This window comes from Lissotriton helveticus, chromosome 4_1 (genome assembly GCF_964261635.1).
Source record: "Lissotriton helveticus chromosome 4_1, aLisHel1.1, whole genome shotgun sequence".
In the NCBI taxonomy this organism is placed as follows: domain Eukaryota; kingdom Metazoa; phylum Chordata; class Amphibia; order Caudata; family Salamandridae; genus Lissotriton; species Lissotriton helveticus.
In genome coordinates, this window is record NC_136063.1 from 61,651,807 (window position 1) to 61,674,484 (window position 22,678).

At 50.4% G+C, this 22,678-nt stretch overlaps 1 protein-coding gene and 1 non-coding gene across 2 annotated transcripts in view; both read right to left on the reverse strand.

Moving 5' to 3' along the window:
* The window catches only part of LOC144827863 (uromodulin-like), a 159,236-nt gene that overhangs the window by 127,671 nt on the left and 8,887 nt on the right, over window positions 1-22,678 (reverse strand). The window lies entirely within an intron of this gene.
* Window positions 22,077-22,230, reverse strand: LOC144829736 (5.8S ribosomal RNA). The gene has a single exon (XR_013610781.1). It is a non-coding gene; the product is annotated as a 5.8S ribosomal RNA (ribosomal RNA).

The window sequence follows — 22,678 nt, forward strand, 5'->3', positions numbered from 1 at the left end:
GCCTTTAGCTTCACCCCTGTTTTCCCACTTGCCTGGCAGGATACACATGTCCTACAGTATGTGTTGGACGCCACTTTCATCTGAGGCCAGTAGAAGTGGAGGACAAGCCGTGCAAAGGTCTTGTCCTGGCCTAAGTGTCCTGCCAGTGGTATCGCATGAGCCAATTCCAGCAGAAAGGCTCGGTATTGCTGCGGGACCACCAAGGCCTTTGATGAGCCAGGTAGAGGTACCTTAGGTTCACTGTAGAGGAGGCCATCCTAACAGTAAATATGGTGATGTCCCGTAGCATCACCTGCTGCCTGGGCTTCAGCCTGACGCCTCAGTCCCTCAAGGGTAGGGCACTCCCTCTGCCCCTTACAGAATTCCTCTCTGGTAGGACCTCCCTCCACATGCCATTCAGCAGGGATGGGTAAATCCTCCAAAGAGTCTACTCCCCCCTCCATGGACTCCTGGCCTACCACCGCAGGTGGCCGATCTGTCACATGGGGCGTGGAAGCCGAAGCAGGCTGTCCCTGTCTCCGATTCTGTCCCTTTTTGGCAGCGGGTTGGGCCATTGTTCCAGGCTCCAACCCAGGCGAACTCCCTCTCCGGGCAGTCGCAGACCGTGTGCTTACAGAGGCCCAGTCAGGTGTACCCAGCATCGCAGAATGCGTCTCTCCAAGTGTTGTGCTCCATGTCATTCCCCAACAGACAATCAACTGGCACGGCAGGGCTTACGGCAACTCGAAGTGAACCTGCAACCCCTTCCCACTCAAAGGGAACCTCAGCCACTGGATAGTGGCCCATTCTGCCGTCAGCCATCGCGGCGGGGTGGAGTACATTAGGAACAACCTGCTCTGGAGACACCAGTTGACTCCTCACCGTAGTCATACTGGCTCCTGTATCTCTCAGAGCTTCCCCTCTCTGGCCATTGATGGTGACCCATTGCCCATACTTTGTAGTATTTGGGGGCACCTGGATCTTTGGAACCATCTCCCGCTCTCCCAGGGACACTAAGGTGACACCCGCCCACTCACCCCCCTTATCTAAGGGCAACTCCTCCCCGAGCGCTACACTAGCTACTCCCGGTGACTTTCCTCCGGTGGGAGGGGGTGGTCTCTTTGGGCATTTGACATCTCCCTTATAATGTCCAACACCACCACATTCAAAACAGTGGAGAACCCTTGGCTGCTGGCTTTGGCCAGGATTAGGGTTTCTGGGCGGGTTTGCCCTAGGGGTGAAACCTGCTCCCTTACCTTGGAAATTATTTTGGGGACCTTTGGAGAACTCCTTCTTTTTATCTCCTCCCTCTTTCTTCTGGGGGGCGCCCTGTCCGGTTTTTTGAGAATCCCCTCCAGTCCCCTTTGAGGACACCCGGGTACTTGCCCAAGTGTCCGCCTCCTCTGCAAGCTTCCGGGGATCGGTCAGCTTGCTGTCCACCAGGTGTTGGCGCATCTCGGGAAAACATTTCTCGAGGAGGTGTTCTTTCAAAAATAGATTGTACAGCCCCTCATAATCTTTCACCTCGCTGCCCTTGACCCAACCCTCCAAAGCTTTCTTGGCGTAGTCTAAAAAGTCTACCCAATTCTGGGTACTCATTTTGTGACTTCCCCTGAATTTCTGTCTGTACCTTTCAGGGGTAAGTCCAAACTTTTTCACCAGTGCCACCTTCATTGCAGGGTAGTGGGTTTGCTCATCCTGCTCCAGAGCCAACAAGGTGTCTCTGCCAGCAGGTGGCATGTATTTATACAGCCCACCTCCCCAGTGAGTTTCTAAGATCCCGTGAGCCCTTAAAGAAACTTCGTAGGCGGCCAACCATTTGGCAATGTCATCACCTGGGGTGTAGCTAGCAATGACATCTTTGGGTAAATAGGGTCTGGATTCCCTGGTGTTCACTTTATTTTCGCTGCCACCATTATCAGGATTGGGAGACCTTCTTAGTACGGCTTGTAGGTCCATCTCCTTGATGGTTCGCTCATGAGCTAACCTCCTTTCCTCCCTTTCCATATCCATCCTAGCTAATTCCAACTTCATTCTCCTCTCCTCCCTCCTATCTTCTAGCTCGGCTTCAGTTAAACCCCTGTCTGAGACGCTGCTGCTTGCCCTTGAAGGTATCCTGGGACCTGTCAGCAGATTCCCACCTCCCACTTGGTTCAACAATGCAGCCTCAGGGACAGTGTCCCCTTCACCCTCTTCAGTTTCTGGTTCCTCCCTTAAATGAGCTTCCACCCATGCCCTTATGCTTGTCAGCAACTCTCCTTTCTTGGCACCTTTATTAAAAAATACCCCTTGATGCTGACACCAATCTCTGAGTTGGGCCACAGTATTGGCTTCCAGCTCTTTAAAATTCAACTCCATCTTTTACTATGGGATAGAATCAACTCACAGGAGAAAACCAAGAAGTGACCTGAGGTTAACCTCCACCCACCACCAGAAATAAATTTAGAAAAAACAAAATTCAAATTAGGAGGGCGGCAAGGAGAAAACTCCTGGTGTAGGTTAGTGTATTGCGTTAAATTACTAGTGAGTAGCTGCAACCAAGTCAGTATCCCACCGCTAGGCACCAAATGTTAGAACCTGAGATGCCAGGTCACCAAGGGTAGCCTGGCCTAGGGGTAAGACATGCAATTTCTAGAGGCACAGTGTGAAGGTTGCAGACCACCCAACAGTAAAACCCCGCAATAGCACTCAAAAAGAAAACGCTACACCAAAAATGTGGAAAAATAAGTACTGCTTTATAAAAATAATATTCTCTTTGTTCTCAAAATATATATAGCTTAGAACATTTCAGGTTTCTTTAGAATCAGCAGTTATACCTTTTAAATTACTAGCAAATTATCAATTAGCTTCTTCAGTACTTTACATTTAGTTGTCTTCAAATCAATATTCCACTTCCTGAGATGTTAACCTGTTCAAGAATACAGTACACTTGTCAATAAATTATTAATAACACTTCAGACTTGCTTTCTCAAGTCCATGACCAACATCAATGGTACAGTTCATAAGACTCCAGAATCAATTTCAATTGGTTACTGTACTGTGCACAATACTGGTCTCTCACAGCACCAACCACCCTCACTTTCTGGTACACAGTTGCTGATGATCCCCTCAAGTTACTCCCTCCTGTGTGTCACTCAGCTGTGGCAATTACTAGGATGTGGGTTATTCCCAGATAACCTCTAGTGCCGCTCTCCCCCTGCAGTACACCTCCTTACTTGAGTTCAGCTGATACTGCAGTCGTCCTGCGCCAAAAGGAGGGGTAAAGCGGAAGAGGAGGGGGCCAAGGAACCGAGGCTGAAGAGGCTCCCTCACCTCAGCAGACTCCTCAGCGCTCCCCAGCTCGGGCCGACTCTTTAGGGAGGTTTCCTCTTATCAGGCGTTAAGGGCAGAAACCACGATGCCCCCCAGGCCCCTACCGGGCCTCTCTACTCCCCCTCCCTGCTCGGGCCAGCTCCTCAGTGTGGCACTCGAGCAGGAGGAGAAGGCAGGATAACACGGCAAACAGACGGAGCCTCACCGGCGCCTCTCTTTGATGAAGACACTCCCTCGGCGGGCATGCGCGGAAGCGCTCGCTCTAGTTCCGCCTCTCCCGGCGGCCGCTCTCAGGAAGGACACTACTCGTCTGAGCCTGCTCGATCCTAGGCCCCTCCTGTGGGGATCGCGTTCACGACTGGGGCATGCGCGAAGGCGCTTTTGAGCAGAGACTCGTCCTCCCCTTTCCAAGTGAGGAAGTACGTTGCAGGCAATGCGCCAGAAGCGCGGAAGGCGCCCCCGGGGTCCCGTCCACAGAGAGAAGCCTCACAAAGCCTCTCAGGCTCAGTGGATCCCGGGGCAGGCGCTGTCACAGAACGCGATCAGCACCCCAGGGGTCCCGCTCACAGTGGGGACGGCGCTGCCTCAAGAAACCGGCTCCCTTCACCAGGAACTCCAGGGACCGGCCAACTGCACGAACAACCAGGGCTTCCCAGGAAACCAGGGCACAAGCCTTCCCCAGCACCCAGGAAGGTAGGAGAACAGTGCTAGTTCGATTCTTCACCTCAGCTCCCACTCTGCAAAGTCCCTCCTATTACTCAGGTTTGGATGGAGGTTGGGGTCTAGGGATGAGGGCTATTCTTCCTGAGTCTCTTTCTGCTGGGAAGAGGACTGCGTACCGCAGCACTGCAGTCTCCTTCTCCTTTGACTTCCCCTGTATGGTTTGGACAAGGGGCAAGCTAGGCGCCCAGGGTCTCCAGTAACCCTTAACAGCGGGGTCAGGACAAGTAACCCAAAAGGGGATAATGAGGTGATACACTAAGGCAGCTTCCCTATCTAGGAGGTCAACCCTATGTCTAACCTCTTCCCACCCTTAGCTACAGCCTGTCCTCCAACTGACTCTCTCAGGTAGACAAAATGGCTGCCCCGCATTCCGCCTTTTATAGGCTGCCCTTCAGTGGTCCAGAATGGACCAGAAGGTTCTGGAATGCCCTATGCTGGTCTATGGGTGAGTTCTGGACTTGGCAGTTAGGGCAGTTGGTAGCCACCATTTTGTGGCTCCAACTTTCCCTGTCAGAACAGGCCTCTGGGCCTGAGGTAAAAGATTATGGGGGGAAAAAGAACACCTATCCCCTTGACCAACACCTATAAAAAGTAGTAGACACAAAAATTATTAAGGGTATGAGGGGCAAAAAGGGGACAAAATAAAGAATAATGAGGAGGGACTACGCAAAAAATCCAGACAGGTCTAACACGAAGCAACTATGATAGAAAGCTCTAACAAGCATGAATGGACACAGGTAGTGTAATCAACTGTGTAGAGAGCTCTAACAGGTGTTAATGGACAGAGGCAGAGTAAGCAAGTATGGTAGAAAGCTCTAACAAGAATTAATGGACAAAGGCAGTGCAAGCAACTATGTAGCGAGCTCTAACAGGTGTTAATGGACACTGGCATTGTAAGCAACTATCTATGGTAGACAGCTGACAGTAGTGTAAGCAAGTATGTAGAGCGCTCTAACAAGAATTAATGGACAAAGGCAGTGCAAGCAACTATGTAGCGAGATCTAACAGGTGTTAATGGACACAGGCAGTGTAAGCAACTATGTAGTGAGCTCTAACTGGTGTTAATGGACACAGGCAGTGTAAGCAACTATCTATGGTAGATAGCTCAAACAAACATTAATGGATACAGGCAGTGTTATCAACTATGTAGAGAGCACTAAAAGGTGTTCATGGACACAGGCAGTGTAAGCAACTATGGTAAAAGCTCTAACAAGCATTAATGGACACAGGCAGTGTAAGCAACTATGCAGCGAGCTCTAACAGGTGTTAATGGACACAGGCAGTGTAAGCAACTATGGTAGAAAGCTTGAACAAGCATTAAAGGACACAAGCAGTGTAAACAACTATGTAGCGAGCTCTAACAGGTGATAGGGTCACAGGCAGTGTAAGCAACTATGGTAGAAAGCTCTAACAAGCATTAATGGACACAGGCAGTGTAAGAATCAATGGTATAAAGTTCTAACAGGAATTAATTGACACAGGCACTGTAAGCAACTATGGTGGAAAGCTCTAACAAGCATTAATGGATAGAGGCAGTGTACTCAACTATGTAGAGAGCTCTAACAGGTGTTAATGGAGACAGGCAGTGTAAGCAACTATGGTAGAAAGCTCTAACAAGCATTAATGGACACAGGCAGTGTAAGCAACTATGGTGGAAAGATCTAGCAAGCATTAATGGACATGGGCAGTGTAAGAATCAATGGTATAAAGTTCTAACATGAATTAATTGACAGAGGCAGTGTAAGCAACTATGCAGCGAGCTATAACAGGTGTTAATGGACAAAGGCAGTGTAAGCAACTGTGGTACAAAGCTTGAACAAGCAATAAAGGACACAGGCAGTGTAAGCAACTATGTAGAGGGCGAGCTCTAACAGGTATTAATGGACACATGAGGTGTAAGCAACTGTGTCTGAAAGCTCTAACAAGCATTAAATGACACAGGCAGTGTAATCAACTATGCAGAGAGCTCTAACAGGTGTCAATGGACACAGGCAGTGTAAGCAACTGTGGTAGAAAGCTCTTACACACATTAATGGACACAAGCAGTGTAAACAACTATGTAGAGAGCTCAAACAGGTGTTAATGGACTCATTTAGTGTAATCAACTGTACTAGAAAGCTCTAACAAGCTTTAATGGACACAGGCAGTGTAATCAACTTTGTAGAGTGTTCTAACAGGTGTTACTGGACACATGCAGTGTAAGCAACTATGGTAGAAAGCTCTAACAAGCATTAATGGACACAGGTAGTGTAAGCAACTATGGTAGAAAGCTTGAACAAGCATTGATGGATACAGGAAGTGTAATCAACTATATAGAGAGCTCTAAGAAGGTGTTAATGGACACAGGAGGTGTAAGCAACTGTGGCTGAAAGCTCTTACAAGCATTAATGGACACAGGCAGTGTAATCAACTATGTAGAGAGCTCAAACAGGTGTTAATCGACTCAGTTAGTGTAAGCAACTGTGCTAGAAAGCTCTTACACGCATTAATGGACACAAGCAGTGTAATCAACTATGTAGAGAGCGCAAACAGGTGTCAATGGACTCATTTAGTGTAATCAACTGTGCTAGAAAGGTCTAACAAGCTTTAATGGACACAGGCAGTGTAATCAACCATGTAGAGTGTTCTAACAGGTGTTAATGGACACATGCAGTGTAAGCACCTATGGTGGGAAGCTCTAACAAGCATTAATGGCCACAGGTAGTATAAGCAACTATGGTAGAAAGCTTGAACAAGCATTGATGGATACAGGAAGTGTAATCAATTATGTAGAGAGCTCTAAGAAAGTGTTAATGAACACAGGCAGTGTAAGCAACTGTGGTAGAAAGCTCTTACAAGCATTAATGGACACAGGCAGTGTAATCAACTATGTAGAGTGTTCTAACAGGTGTTAATGGACACATGCAGTGTAAGCAACGATGGTAGAAAGCTCTAACAAGCATTAATGGACACAGGTAGTGTATGCAACTATGGTAGAAAGCTTGAACAAGCATTAATGGATACAGGCATTGTAATCAACTATGTAGAGAGCTCTAACGGGTGTTAATGGACACTGGCATTGTGAGCAACTATCTATTGTAGACAGCTGACAGTAGTGTAAGCAAGTATGTTGAGAGCTCTAACAAGCATTAATGGACATATGCAGAGGAAGCAACTATGGTAGGAAGCTCTAACAAGCGTAAATGGACACAGGCAGTGTAAGCAACTGTGGTAGAAAGCGCCAACAAGAATTAATGGACACAGGCAGTGTAATCAACTATGTATAGAGCTCTAACAGGTGTTAATGGACACAGTCAGTGTAAGCAACTATGGTAGAAAGCTATAACAAGCATTAATGGACACAGTCAGTGTAAGCAACTATGCAGCGAGCTCTAACAGGTGTTAATGGACACAGGCAGTGTAAGCAACTATGGTAGAAAGCTTGAGGAAGCATTAAAGGACACAAGCAGTGTAAACAACTATGTAGAGAGCTCTATAAGGTGTTAATGGACAAAGGCAGTGTAGGGAACTATGTAGAGAGCTCTAACAGGTGATAGGGGCACAGGCAGTGTATGCAACTATGGTAGAAATCTCGAAAAAGCATTAATGGATACAGGCAGTGTAATCAACTATGTAGAGAGCTCAAACAGGTGTCAATAGACTCATTTAGTGTAATCAACTGTACTAGAAAGCTCTAACAAGCTTTAATGGACACAGGCAGGGTAATCAACTATGTAGAGTGTTCTAACAGGTGTTAATGGACACATGCAGTTTAAGCAACTATGGTAGAAAGCTCTAACAAGCATTAATGGACACAGGTAGTGTAAGGAACTATGGTAGAAAGCTTGAACAAGCATTAATGGATACAGGCATTGTAATCATTTATGTAGAGAGCTCTAGCAGGTGTTAATGGACACTGGCATTGTGAGCAACTATCTATTGTAGACAGCTGACAGTAGTGTAAGCAAGTATGTAGAGAGCTCCAACAAGCATTAATGGAAACATGCAGTGGAAGCAACTATGGTAGGAAGCTCTAACAAGCGTAAATGGACACAGGCAGTGTGGCAACTGTGGTAGAAAGCGCCAACAAGAATTAATGGACACAGGCAGTGTAATCAACTATGTATAGAGCTCTAACAGGTGTTATTGGACACAGTCAGTGTAAGCAACTATGGTAGAAAGCTATAACAAGCATTAATGGACACAGTCAGTGTAAGCAACTATGCAGCGAGCTCTAACGGGTGTTAATGGACACAGGCAGTGTAAGCAACTATGGTAGAAAGCTTGAGGAAGCATTAAAGGACACAAACAGTGTAAACAACTATGTAGAGAGCTCTAAAAGGTGTTAATGGACAAAGGCAGTGTAAGGAACTATGTAGAGAGCTCTAACAGGTGATAGGGGCACAGGCAGTGTATGCAACTATGGTAGAAATCTCGAAAAAGCATTAATGGATACAGGCAGTGTAATCAACTATGTAGAGAGCTCTAATAGGGGTTAATGGACACAAGCAGTATAATTAACTATGGTAGAAAGCTCTAACAAGCATCAATGAACACAGTCAGTGTTAGCAACTATGGTAGAAAGCTCCAACAAGCATTAATGGACACAGGCAGTGTAAGAATCAATGGTATAAAGTTCTAACAGGAATTAATTGACACAGGCAGTGTAAGCAACTATGGTGGAAAGCTCTAACAAGCAGTAATGGATACAGGCAGTGTACTCAACTATGTAGAGAGCTCTAACAGGTGTTAATGGACACAGGCAGTGTAAGCAACTATGGTAGAAAGCTCTAACAAGCATTAATGGACACAGACAGTGTAAGCAACTATGGTAGAAAGATCTAGCAAGTATTAATGGACACAGGCAGTGTAAGAATCAATGGTATAAAGTTCTAACAGGAATTAATTGACAGAGGCAGTGTAAACAATTATGCAGCGAGCTATAACAGGTGTTAATGGACAAAGGCAGTGTAAGCAACTGTGGTACAAAGCTCGAACAAGCAATAAAGGACACAGGCAGTGTAAGCAACTATGTAGAGGGCGAGCTCTAACAGGTGTTAATGGACAAAGGCAGTGTAAGCAACTGTGGCTGAAAGCTCTAACAAGCATTAAATGACACAGGCAGTGTAATCAACTATGTAGAGAGCTCTAACAGGTGTTAATGGACACAGGCAGTGTAAGCAACGGTGGTAGAAAGCTCTAACAAGCTTTAATGGACACAGGCAGTGTAATCAACTATGTAGAGTGCTCTAACAGGTGTTAATGGACACATGCAGTGTAAGCAACTATGGTAGAAAGCTATAACAAGCATTAATGGACACAGTCAGTGTAAGCAACTATGCAGCGAGCTCTAACAGGTGTTAATGGACACATGCAGTGTAAGCAACTATGGTAGAAGCTCTAACAAGCATTAATGGACACAGGTAGTGTATGCAACTATGGTAGAAATCTTGAACAAGCATTAATGGATGCAAGAAGTGTAATCAACTATGTAGAGAGCTCTAACAAGCATGAATAGAAACAGGCAGTGTAAGCAACTATGGAAGAAAGCGCTAACAAGCGTAAATGAATACAGGCAGTGTACGCAACTATGGTAGAAAGCTCGAACAAGAGTTAATGGATACAGGCAGTGTAATAATCAATGGTATAAAGTTCTAAAAGAAATTAATTGACACCGGCAGTGTAAGCAACTATGCAGCGAGCTCTAACGGGTGTTAATGCACACAGGCATTGTAGGCAACTATGGTAGAAAGCTTGAACAAGCATTAAAGGACACAAGCAGTGTAACCAACTTTATAGAGAGCTCTTAAAGTTGTGAATGGACACAGGCAGTTTAGGCAATGAGGATAGAACGCTCGAACAAGCATTACAGGACACAGGCAGTGTAATCAACTATGGTAGAAAGCTCAAACAAGCACTGATTGATACAGACAGTGTAATCAACAATGAAGAGAGCTCTAACAGGAGTTAATTATTATTATTTGTGTGTTTTGTAAAGCACGCAGCTACCCCAACGGGGTGTCCTGGCGCTAATAGAACAGGCAATAGATGGGCGCAGACAGGTGCTTAGGAACCAAAGAGGAAGGTTTTGAGATATTTGTGAAACTCAAGCTCAGACCGGCTCAAGCGGAGGGACAACGGAAGCTTATTCCAACGCTGTGAGTCACAGGCTTCAAACGTTTTACCTCCCAATCGGGATCTTTTGAATCTGGGACTCACAAGCAGAACTTGAGAGTTGGAACGAAGAGTTCTGGAATTACAGTAAGGACGTAAAGTGGACTTAAGGTGAGCGGGTCCTTTACCCTTCGTGGCTCGATAGGCCACTGTCAATGCTTTGAACTCGATTCTTTTCGAGAGGGGGAGCCAATGTAATTTGCGGAGGTAAGGGGATATGTGATGCCTGGGAGGAATGCCCTCACCAGACGAGCCGCCGCATTTTGGACAGTCTGAAGCTTATGACACAGACCTGCTGTAAGGCCCAGGAATAAAGCGTTGGCATAGTCCAGATGGGAGGTTATCAGGGCATGGACTATGGTTTTGCGATTATCACCGGGCAGATAATTTATCAATTTTTTTATGGTTCTGATCTTTGAAAAGCAGGCTGCCGCAACTGTTTGAACCTGGGAACCGAAGGAAAGCTGGTTGTCCCATCGGACAACTAGATTCCTGATCGAATCCTTAGGTGCACGGGCCTCACTCATATCTTCCGACCACCAGAGATTAGATTCCAGAGAAAAGGCAGATTAAAAAACAAAACTTCCGGTCCATCCATTTTGCTATGTTCCGAAGGCATGACTTCAGGAGATCAAATGTAGTAGATGAGGGCTCATCGTGAGAAAAGAGGAGCTGAATATCATCAGCATAAGAGGTGGATTTAATACCAGCCTGTGCAATCATTCAGCTAAAAGGGTGAAATACACATTAAAAAGGAGCGGGCTCAGCGATGAGCCCTGAGGGACTCCCCATTTAAGTGGCCTAGCTAAAGAGGTGTAACGAGGGGTATGTACCTGCTGGGTACGGTTAGATAAGAAAGAGGCAATCCACTTTAACACGGTTCCCTGAATACCTTTGGCCCTCAGTCTTCTCAGAAGAATCTTGTGAGAGATGGTGTCAAATGCTGCTAAAGATCCAGCAGCACTAACACCGCCCTCGACCCTCGATCCAGTGTCCACCGCACAGAGTCAGCCATTTCGATCAGGGCCGACTCTGTGCTATGGCCTGAACGGAAGCCATGATGGGAGTCATGCAGAAGCCCCTGGGACTCTATAAAGCTGGCAAGTTGTAGATGCGCCAGCTTCTCCAAGATTTTGGCAGGGGCCGGCAAGAGGGAAATCGGCCTGTAATTGCTCGGGTTATCAGGGTCTGCATTGGGCTTTTTCAAAATAGGAACTAGACAGGCATGCTTCCAGATCTCTTGATACCTACCCAATCTCAGTGAGTTGTTCCAGATGGAGTTAAGAAAGGGGTTGAAAAGAGTAGCGAATACCTTATATTGTTTTGCTGGCCAGGGGTCCCTAGGAGACCCAGATTTGCATTTAGATAATTCCACAAGAGACACCTCTTCTGAAATTTAATGGACACAGGCAGGGTAAGCAACTATGGTAGAAAGCTCTAACAAACATTAATGGACACAAGCAGTGTAATCAACTATGTAGAGAGCTCTAACAGGTATTAATGGATGCAGGCACTGTAAGCAGCTGTGGTAGAAACTCTAACAAGCATTAATGGACACAGGCAGTGTAAGCAACTATGTAGTGAGCTCTAACTTTTGGTATTGGACACAGGCAGTGTAAGCAACTATGGTTGAAATCTCGAAAAGCATTAATGGATACAAGCAGTGAAATCAGCTATATAGAATGCTCTAATAGGTTTTAATGGACACAGGCAGTGTAAGCAACAATGGTAGAAAACTCTAACAGGCATTAATGAACACAGGTAGTGTAAGCAACTACAGTAGAAAGCTCAAACAAGCATTAATAGTTACAGGAAGTGTAATCAACTATGTAGAGTGCTCTAACAGGTGTTAATGGACACAGGACGTGTAAGCAACTATGGTAGAAATATCTAGCAAGCATTAATGGACACAGGCAGTGTAAGAATCAATGGTATGAAGTTCTAACAGGAATTATTTCACACAGGTAGTGTAAGCAAGTATGCAGCGAGCTCTAACATGTATTAATGGACACAGGCAGTCTAAGCAAATATTGTTGAATGCTCAAACAAGCATTACAGGACACAGGCATTGTAAGCAACTATGTAAAGAGCTCTAAAAGGTGTTAATGGACACAGGCAGTGTAAGCAACTGTGGTAGAAAGCTCTAACAAGCATGAATGGACACAGATAGTGTAAGAATCAATGGTATAAAGTTCTAACAGGAATTAATTGACACAGGGAGTGTAAGCAAATATGCAGCGAGCTCTAACAGGTGTTAATGGACACAGGCAATGTAAGCAACTGTGTTAGATAGCTCGAACAAGCAATAAAGGACACAGGCAGTGTACGCAACTATGTAGAGAGCTCAAACAGGTGTTAATGGACACAGGCCGTGTAAGCAACTGTGTCGAGATCTCAAAAAGGTGTTAATGGACACAGGCAGTGTAATCAACTATGGTAGAAATCTCTAACAAGCATTAATGGACACAGGTAGTGTACGAATCAATGGTATACAGTTCTAACAGGAATTGATTGACACAGGCAGTGTAAGCAAATATGTAGAGTGCTCTAACAGGTGTTAATGGACACAGGAAGTGTAAGCAACTATGGTAGAAATATCTAGCAAGCATTAATGGACACAGGCAGTGTAAGAATCAATGGTATGAAGTTCTAACAGGAATTAGTTCACACAGGTACTGTAAGCAAGTATGCAGCGAGCTCTAACATGTATTAATGGACACAGGCAGTCTAAGCAAATATTGTTGAATGCTCAAACAAGCATTACAGGACACAGGCATTGTAAGCAACTATGTAAAGAGCTCTAAAAGGTGTTAGTGGACACAGGCAGTGTAAGCAACTATGGTAGAAATCTCTAACAAGCATTAATGGACACAGGTAGTGTACGAATCAATGGTATAAAGTTCTAACAGGAATTGATTGACACAGGCAGTGTAAGCAAATATGTAGCGAGCTCTAACAGTTAATGGACACAGTCAGTGCAGGCCTCTATGGTAGATAACTCAAGCTAGCATTATTGGATACAGGCAGTGTAATAAACTATGTAGAGAGCTCTAAAATGTGTTAATGGACACAGGCAGTGTAAGCAACTATGAGAGAAAGCTTTATTGAGCATTAATGGATGCAGGTAGTGTAATCAACTATGGTAGAAAGCTCCAAAAAGCATTAATGGACACAGTCAGTGTAAGCAACTATGCAGCGAGCTCAAACATGTGTTAATGGACACATGCAGTGTAAGCAACTATGTTAGAAAGCTCTAACAAGCAAGTGAGGATCTGATGTTCTTCGATCCAACACTGAAGCCTACTTAATCAAAAGCGGGCAAACAGTTTCTGGAGGACGCCAATTAAACTAATGGAGCGGTAGTTTGCCGGATCAAGAGGGGAGCCCTTTTTGAAGACGGGAATAATCTCCGCGCCCACCCATGTGAGGGGGATCTCCATGCCATGGAGGATAGCATTAAAGAAGAGCCAAATGTAAGGCGCCCAAACCTTCTGCTCACCAAGGAACAGGTCTCCGGGAATCCTATCCAATCCCGGAGCCTTCCCCAAAGATAGGCTCCTCAGTGCCGACTGAACTTCCATCATGGTGCAAGGTGGACAATCGTTAACATTTACCCCACGACAACCTGGTCCAGTCAATCCATTCATTGGGGGAGAGGAGTCGGCAACAGTTGGAGTATCACTTTGAACATACACATTTTTAAAATGTGATATCCAAACCTCTTCGCTCAGATTAGGGGTTAAAGCTGGAGGTCCTTCAACCGAACCTGTTCTAACTAAATTCCAGAAAGCCCTATAATCACGTCCATGCAGTGCTCCCTTAATGTTTACCCATCTTGTGGCCTCCCACTCCGACTTAGACTCTGCAATTATGTTCTTATAGTTGAGCCTAGCTGTCCTAATACTTACAGGAGTTCCATTTTTAACTTCCCATAGAAGCGCACTTTTAGCCAGCCTACATACTTTGGTATACCACTGACCCATATTGTTTGGCCGCAGCTTTTTATAACAGTAGTGTAAAAGTAGGTTGCCAATAGGGTAGTTCAATTAATATGGATAGTGCAGAGAGTAGAAAAGTATGAGTGCTCAAGGTTATCTGCCGAAAGGTCAAAGGCTTCCCCAAGGAGATGTTCGGCATTAAGGTATACGTCAGCTAGCTTATCTTGTACTATCACAAAATTTGCCCATCTAATAAGTCTGCCTCCTGCAGCTAAGATTAAGTTTGTAGCAGGTGGGCACTCCATCTCACCCTGACTTTGGGAATATCCCAGCGTGTATTTTAATTCTAGTGACAGTAGATTGTGATCACTGTCTATTCTTTTAATCACACTGAAACCCTCTAAGTGGGACCAAAATTCTACACTGGCAATTAAATGGTCAATGGTTGGGCCTTTCCCCATTCTATTATAAGTGGTATTACCAGGAACGTCAGGATGGAATCTGCCATTGCAGGCTCTAAGGGAATGAAATATAGTGAGCTTATTTAACTGTAGGGCTAGTGGCGACCAACGCTTTGCTGGATACAAGGAGCATTCCTGTATGGACCAAACAGAGTCCTCATCTTGTGTAATGGGCGTAATTCCTGTTAGAGGCTCAAAATGACAATTAAAATCGCCACCCACAATTCTGTGCATAGGTGAATGAAATAAGGTAAGGAGCTCATCTAGAGCATTTAAAGTGGGAGATACCTCATTAAGAGGGATAGGGCGCGAATAGACATTAAAATAGCCACTCTCCTACCATCCGGAAATTCAAGAAGGGTACATAGAATATCCAGTGTGTGAGAATCTATTACCTTCACTAAGCAACCCAAGTGGGTGCCAACCCACGTGCACAGGCCCCCGTATGGTCTCCCTCTTACTCCCTGCTGGGCTGGGGTGTGGAAAGATGCAAATCCCACCCTATTGGGTACTGTTAATGCTCATGTTTCTTGGAACGAACAGAGGTCATACTGGTCCAGAAGCTCTCCCCAATCTGGGAGAGCTAGTTTAGAGCAAATACCAGCAACGTTCCAAGACCCAATCAATGTGTTATGTAGCTATTCCCTAGGGGGAGTAATTACGGGGGATAAGGCCGTGTTGGGTGAGAGCACTCTAACCGAATTACTGGGATAGTCCATGTAATCAAAAGGACTATGGGCTATACTATTTAGGCTCAGTGGTGATCCATCTTCATGAGTCTCTAATCTAATGACGGGAGTCCCACCCTCTGTCCTCTGGCTCTCTTTCAAGGGGAGACCTGCTTCTGGAGAATCTGCTTTGTCCGACCTGGAAAGGGGAGGTAGTCAATCCACATAATCCAGGGCGCTAAAACGGTTTGCAACAGGAAGATTAAAGACTCCGGCCTGGTCTTCGAGGGGGGGTCGGTTTAAATCAAAACCACCGGGTGCTATCTCCCGCGGGTAGAAATATCCCAAGGGTAAAGGAGAAATTGCGCCCGGAGTTTTGGGGCTACCCCAATCTAGAATGTGGTTTACCGCTCTGCGATCCCTAAAGTTAACTACCACGCAGTCCCGACTAATGTCTTTAGATTTGGTCCCCAGCCACCTTACTCTCCTGAAAAATAGTATTTCTCCTTGGCCGAGGAGGGGGCAGACAGCACAGTGAGCTATAACAGGTGTTAATGGACAGAGGCAGTGTAAGCAACTGTGGTACAAAGCTTGAACAAGCAATGAAGGACACAGGCAGTGTAAGCAACTATGTAGAGGGCGAGCTCTAACAGGTATTAATGGACACATGAGGTGTACGCAACTGTGGCTGAAAGCTCTAACAAGCATTAAATGACACAGGCAGTGTAATCAACTATGCAGAGAGCTCTAACAGGTGTCAATGGACACAGGCAGTGTAAGCAACTGTGGTAGAAAGCTCTTACACACATTAATGGACACAAGCAGTGTAATCAACTATGTAGAGAGCTCAAACAGGTGTCAATGGACTCATTTAGTGTAATCAACTGTGCTAGAAAGGTCTAACAAGCTTTAATGGACACAGGCAGTGTAATCAACTATGTAGAGTGTTCTAACAGGTGTTAATGGACTACCACGCAGTCCCGACTAATGTCTTTAGATTTGGTCCCCAGCCACCTTGCTCTCCTGAAAAATAGTATTTCTCCTTGGCCCAGACCCATTAGGGGACGATTCTTATTTAACCAAAAAGTGGTTTTATTCTTAAGCTCATGAAACGTTTCACCTCGCTCTGAGGGAGATGGGGGAACTCCTGTTAATATGACTACATACGGAGTGGCCGCAGGGGGGAGCTGTAAACAGGGTAAGGACTGATGTGTTTCCTTAGATGACAAATTGGAAGCTATTTTGTATGGGCCCAAGGACTGGCCTGCGTTATTCGTATTAGCATCATGTACATTTATGGCTCGGGGACCGGGGCAGCCGTTAGTAAGAGCTGCCCTACATGGGGTAACAGACCCAGGGGGGCTTTTCACGATGGTTAACTTTGGGCTAGTCGCATGTTCCACTATGAAAGTCGAGCTTGCACTGTGGGTACTATTACCGGTGATAACACTTTGTTTAGCCTGCATAATGGGATTCGAGTTTACCTCCACTAGAGCCTCTTAGTAGAGGCAGATGTCTGCCCCCCCTCCTTGCTATTTAGCAAGGAGACAACCTTATCAATTCGACTCAACAGATTTTTAAAGTGAGATTTGATAAGCTGCTATATCTGTGTTTGAAAATCTATCAGAAGGTGAGTAGCCCAAACCGGGGGGCTGGGATGGCGTTAGCAGAGACGATCTCTGGCTGAGGATCCTCTAGTACTATTGGGGGAGCCGCTGCTGGTTTCTTTTTTGCTGGCTTAACTTTCCTCGTTCTAACTTGGCGCTTGAAGACCTTGTTACCTGCTTTCAAAGGTTGACCGAGGAGGGGGCAGACAGCACTCCGCCTCCCAGCACTGCTCACGCTCTCGCCGATTTCACACAAGGTAATGCCTCAAACACCCACGGGGAGAGAAGGAGTCCAGCGTTTTTATTCTCCTTCAAAGTGCCTCCCCCAGAAATGACTCACAGGTGAGCGAGTCAAGATGCACCATGGGAGTTGATGTCCTTGAACCTGCGTATGGAGCCGTCAAATAATCAGCGTCCAAAGGGGGGGGCAGACAGCACTCCGCAACCCGGCACTGCTCACACTCTCGCCGATTTCACACCAGGTAATGCCTCTAAGCAAATATGGAAGAAAGCGCTAATAAGCGTAAATGAACACAGGCAGGGTAAACAAATATGGTAGAAAGCTCTAACAAGTATTAATGGACACAGGCAGTGTAAGCAACTATGGTAGACAGATCTAACAAGTATTAATGGACACGGGCAGTGTAAGAATCAATGGTATAAAGTTCTAACAGGAATTAATTAACAGAGGCAGTGTAAGCAACTTTGTAGAGCGCTCTAACAAGCATTGATGGACACAGGCAGTCTAATCATCAATAACAGAAAGCTCTACCAAGCAATAATGGGCTTCAGCAGTGTAAGAATCAATGGTATAAAGTTCTAACAGGCACTAATTGACACAGGGAGTATAAGCATCGATGTAAAGAGCTCTAACCGGTGTTAATGGACACAGACAGTATAAGCAACTTCGTAGAGAGCTCTAAAATGTGTTAATGGACACAGGCAGGGTAAGCAACTATGGTAGGAAGCTCGAACAAGCATTAATGGACACAGGCAGTGTAAGCAACTATGTAGAGTGCTCCAACAAACATTAATGGACACATGCAGTCTAAACAATTATGGTAGAAAGCTCTAACATGCATTAATGGACACAGGCAGTTTAATCAACTATGTAGAGAGCTCTAAAAGGTGTTAATGGACACAGGCAGTGTAAGCAACAATGGTAGAAAGCTCTAACAAGCATTGATGATCACCACTGCGCCTCTCACCAGGCCTGGTCACCCCCTTGCTCCTCCTGCCGCCTCCTGCTCCTGCCTGCTCCTGCCTGCCAGCCTTGCCAGCCTTGCCGCCTTTTTTCGCCGCAGTCGCCCCCCTGTCCCCCCGAGCGGCCCAGCCTCAACAGAGCCGCCCTCTCGCCAGTTTCCCACCGCAGCTCGCCACAGGCCCCGCCCACCACCGGCCCATTGGCCGAGCCGCTCCCGCCGCCCAGCTGACCCGCCCTCTCGTCCCCCTTTTTAAGGGGACAGCAAGGAGTGCTCGGGAGTGACCACTGCGCCTCTCACCAGGCCTGGTCACCCCCTTGCTCCTCCTGCCGCCTCCTGCTCCTGCCTGCTCCTGCCTGCCAGCCTTGCCAGCCATGCCGCCTTTTTTCGCCGCAGACGCCCCCCTGTCCCCTCGAGCGGCCCAGCCTCAGCAGAGCCGCCCGCTCGCTAGTTTCCCGCAGCAGCTCGCCACAGGCCCCGCCCACCACCGGCCCATTGGCCGAGCCGCTCCCGCCGCCCAGCTGACCCGCCCTCTCGTCCCCCTTCTTATGATGCCCCCAGAGCGGCCGCGCAGCGGACGCGCGCAGCGGGAGCACCCCTTGAGCGCCGAAGGTGCGCCAAAGGTAAGCCCGTCTACGCCCGTCCGCGCCTGGACCGCGCCCAGCGCCCGGACCCCTGGCCCCCGCAGACCCCAGCCCACCCGCCGGACGTACGACGCCGCCACCCTCAACGCACTCAATGCCGGACGAATCCCAGGATGCTACCGAGCCACCCCGAGACGCACCCACGGACCCTTCTGCTGCAACATCTGCAAGTTCACCTGCATCCGGACCAGCAATACTCCTGCACCAACCAAGACCAAGACGAGCAACAGCAGCAGCCACCTGAAATGCATCCTGCTTAACACCCGCTCCATCCACAGACACGCCATCGAGCTCTGGAACCTGCTCGACACAACCTCACCAGACGTCGCCTTCCTCACGGAAACCTGGATGAACACCTCTTCAGCACCCGACATCGCCATCGCCATCCCAGACGGCTACAAGATCATCCGAAGGGACCGCATCAACCAGACCGGAGGAGGCATCGCCATCATCCACAGGAACACCATCCGCATCACGACCAACACCGACGACACCCTTGCACCCGCCGAGCACCTGCACTTCCAGGTCCACATCAACCCCAAGACCACCCTCAGAGGCACCCTCATCTACAGACCCCCGGGACCACGCACACAATTCAGCGAAGACATCGCCGACTTCATCAGCCCGCACGCCCTCCTCTCCGCCGACTACATCCTCCTCGGGGACCTCAACTTCCACCTGGAGAACAACAACGACCGCAACACCACCACCCACCCGGATGCCTGGGGGAGGACTGCCCGGGACCCATGGAGCCCGTCCCGGGTACTTTGCCATGCTGTTGGCCTCCTGGAGATGGGTGCCCCGGACGCCCGGGGGAGGACTGCCCGGGACGTATGGAGCCCGTCCCGGGCACTTTTCCATGCCGTCGGCAGGGATGGAGCCCCGGACGACCGGGGGACGACTGCCCAAGAGCCATGGAGCCCGTCCTGGGCAATTTGACAAGCCGTTGGCCTGGAGGAAGGAAGCCCCGGGTGGCCTAGGGAGGTGTTACCCAGGCATAGCCCATCTGGTCCCCCTAGCAGAGAACCACCAACCTTGGAGGGGTGTCCGGGCGTACCCTGTCCCTAGTAATCCGGAGGGAAATTACCTGACTTTCTTGCAATCTGTGCACACGAGGTGACAGAGGGGACCCAAGGCGCGAAAGTACCCGACCTCCTGGAGCCCTCGCTGGGATCCGGGAGGCGAATGGCACCTCATCATGACTTCCAGGGCGACCAGATGGCCGAGGCGAGAGGGGCGACCAGATGGCCGGGACCAAAATGACGCCAATCTGCCTGCCCCGGAGCTGCAGGGCTCTGGGGCTGCAGGGTTCCGGGGGCTGCAAAGCTGCAGGTCTCTGGGGCTGCAGGGCTCCGGGGCTTCAGGCCTCCCCGGGCCCTGATGGACCCTCCGTCCCGGGCGCCTCCGACCCCCGGCCGGCTTGCAGGACGGAGGGGGGATTCCCGCACCACTGGGCCCTGCCGGACGGGGCTCAAGCCCCGGGCCCGGTCCCTGGCCCCAGTCCCGGCTTTCTGAACCCTAGGCCGGGCCGGGGAGAGCCTCCCCTGGGCCCCCGGTGGACCCTCCGTCCCGGGCGCCCCGGACCCCCGGCCGGATTGCTGGACGGAGGGGTACCAGCACCCTCGGGGCCTGGCCAGATGGAGTTCAAGCCCCGGGTCCGGTCCCACCTTCTGAACCCTAGCCAGGCTGGGGAGAGCCTCCCCGGGAACCGGTGGAGCCCCGTCCCCAGCGCCCGGACCCACTGGTGGCCTGCGGGACAGGGGGCTCCAGCACCCTCGGGGCCTGGCCAGATGGAGTTCAAGCCCCGGGTCCGGTCCCACCTTCCGAACCCTAGCCAGGCTGGGGAGAGCCTCCCCGGGCCCCGGTGGAGCCCCGTCCCCAGCGCCCGGACCCACTGGTGGCCTGCGGGACAGGGGGCTCCAGCACCCTCGGGGCCTGGCCAGATGGAGTTCAAGCTCCGGGTCCGGTCCCACCTTCCGAACCCTAGCCAGGCTGGGGAGAGCCTCCCCGGGCCCCGGTGGAGCCCCGTCCCCAGCGCCCGGACCCACTGGTGGCCTGCGGGACAGGGGGCTCCAGCACCCTCGGGGCCTGGCCAGATGGAGTTCAAGCCACGGGTCAGGTCCCAACCTTCCGAACCCTAGTCGCGCCGGGAGCAGGGGGCCCCGTCCCCCAAAGTCATCCGCCCCGGCGCGCCCCGAGGGGCGGCCAGGGACGGGTGCCCGGGGGAGGGCGCGGAGGCGGTCGAATCTCCCTCGGCCCCGCGGACACGGCGAAGCTGCTGCCAGGGGGGCTGTAACACCCTCCGCCGGAGCGGAGGGCCACCTGCCACCCCGAAGCCTTCCCAGCCGACCCGGAGCCGGTCGCGGCGCACCGCCGCGGAGGAAATGCGCCCTGCGGGGGCCGGGTAGGGCCCGGGCCCCGGTCCCGCGGAGGGGATCCGGAACTCCCGGGCCACCGACCTTCCCGCCGTGTTGAATCCTCCGGGCGGACTGCACGGACCCCACCCGTTTACCTCTCGACGGTTTCACGCCCTCTTGAACTCTCTCTTCAAAGTTCTTTTCAACTTTCCCTTACGGTACTTGTTGGCTATCGGTCTCGCGCCCGTATTTAGCCTTAGATGGAGTTTACCACCCGCTTTGGGCTGCATTCCCAAGCAACCCGACTCCGAGAAGACCCGATCCCGGCGCGCCGGGGGCCGCTACCGGCCTAACACCGTCCGCGGGGTGAGCCTCGATCAGAAGGACTTGGGCCCCCTGAGCGACGCCGGGGAGTCGGTCTTCTGTACGCCACATGTCCCGCGCCCGCCGCCGGGCGGGGATTCGGCGCTGGGCTCTTCCCTCTTCACTCGCCGTTACTGGGGGAATCCTGGTTAGTTTCTTTTCCTCCGCTTAGTAATATGCTTAAATTCAGCGGGTCGCCACGTCTGATCTGAGGTCGTAGTCGGAAGCATGACGCCGGAGCGTCAAAGGGGCGTTTGCCGGGGCGGAGGCCGGGACCCTGCCAGAGCAGGGGGCCCGGCGTAAACCCCAGCAGACCGCGCACCCTCTTTCCCACGGATCGGATCGGGTTTCGCCCTCCCCGGGAAGTCAGCCGCGGAGGTGGGCGCCCAAGGCGCGCGCGCGCGGGCAGCCGGTGGGACACCACAGACAGCCTCGCGCGGCACGCAGCCAGGCGCCCCGGGACGGGTCCCGGGGCGGACCGGTCGCCTGGCCCCTTTCTCGGGGGCCAGACGCGCCGGCGGCGTACCTCCGCGGCAGGACCCGGGAAGGGACCCTGCCACGAGCGATCGGGGGGGTCTGAACTTGTGGGGGGACGAAGGGGAAGCGGAGCTAACCCTGCGACGGCCCCAGCCGCGTCCCGGGGAAGCCCCGGGGCGATTGACGATCGAGCGACCCTCAGACAGGCGTAGCCCCGGGAGGAACCCGGGGCCGCAAGGTGCGTTCGAAGTGTCGATGATCAATGTGTCCTGCAATTCACACTAATTCTCGCAGCTAGCTGCGTTCTTCATCGACGCGCGAGCCGAGTGATCCACCGCCAAGAGTCACAGGCAACTTTTCCAAAACGTTCACCCACCTGCCGGAGCAGGAGAGGCGGGAGGAAGGCGACGCCGTCCGTCCTGCCGCCCGCGCGGCAAGACGGCCCGGGCGCCCCGTTCAAGGCTTCCCCTCTGGGAGTCAGACTGCACCGTTGGGTGAAAAAAACCATTGCCAGGCGCTCGGCCCGGGAGTCCCACCACACCCGCCCGGCGGGCGGGAGAGGAAGGGGGCTCCCGGTGCGACGGGAGCAGGCTGCCCCGCAGCCGCCGGTCCCTCCCGGGGTAACCGGGAGGGACCGCGCGAGTCTTTTCCAACCCCTCGGCCCGGCCTCACGGGACCGGGTCGAACCGGGTACCTGGCAACGAGGGAAGGTCGCTCCACCTGCACGTCGGCCGCCCGCCGCCGGGCGGCCCCCCGAGCCGTGCCCGCGGGCTGGCAATCGGCCCACCCCACCC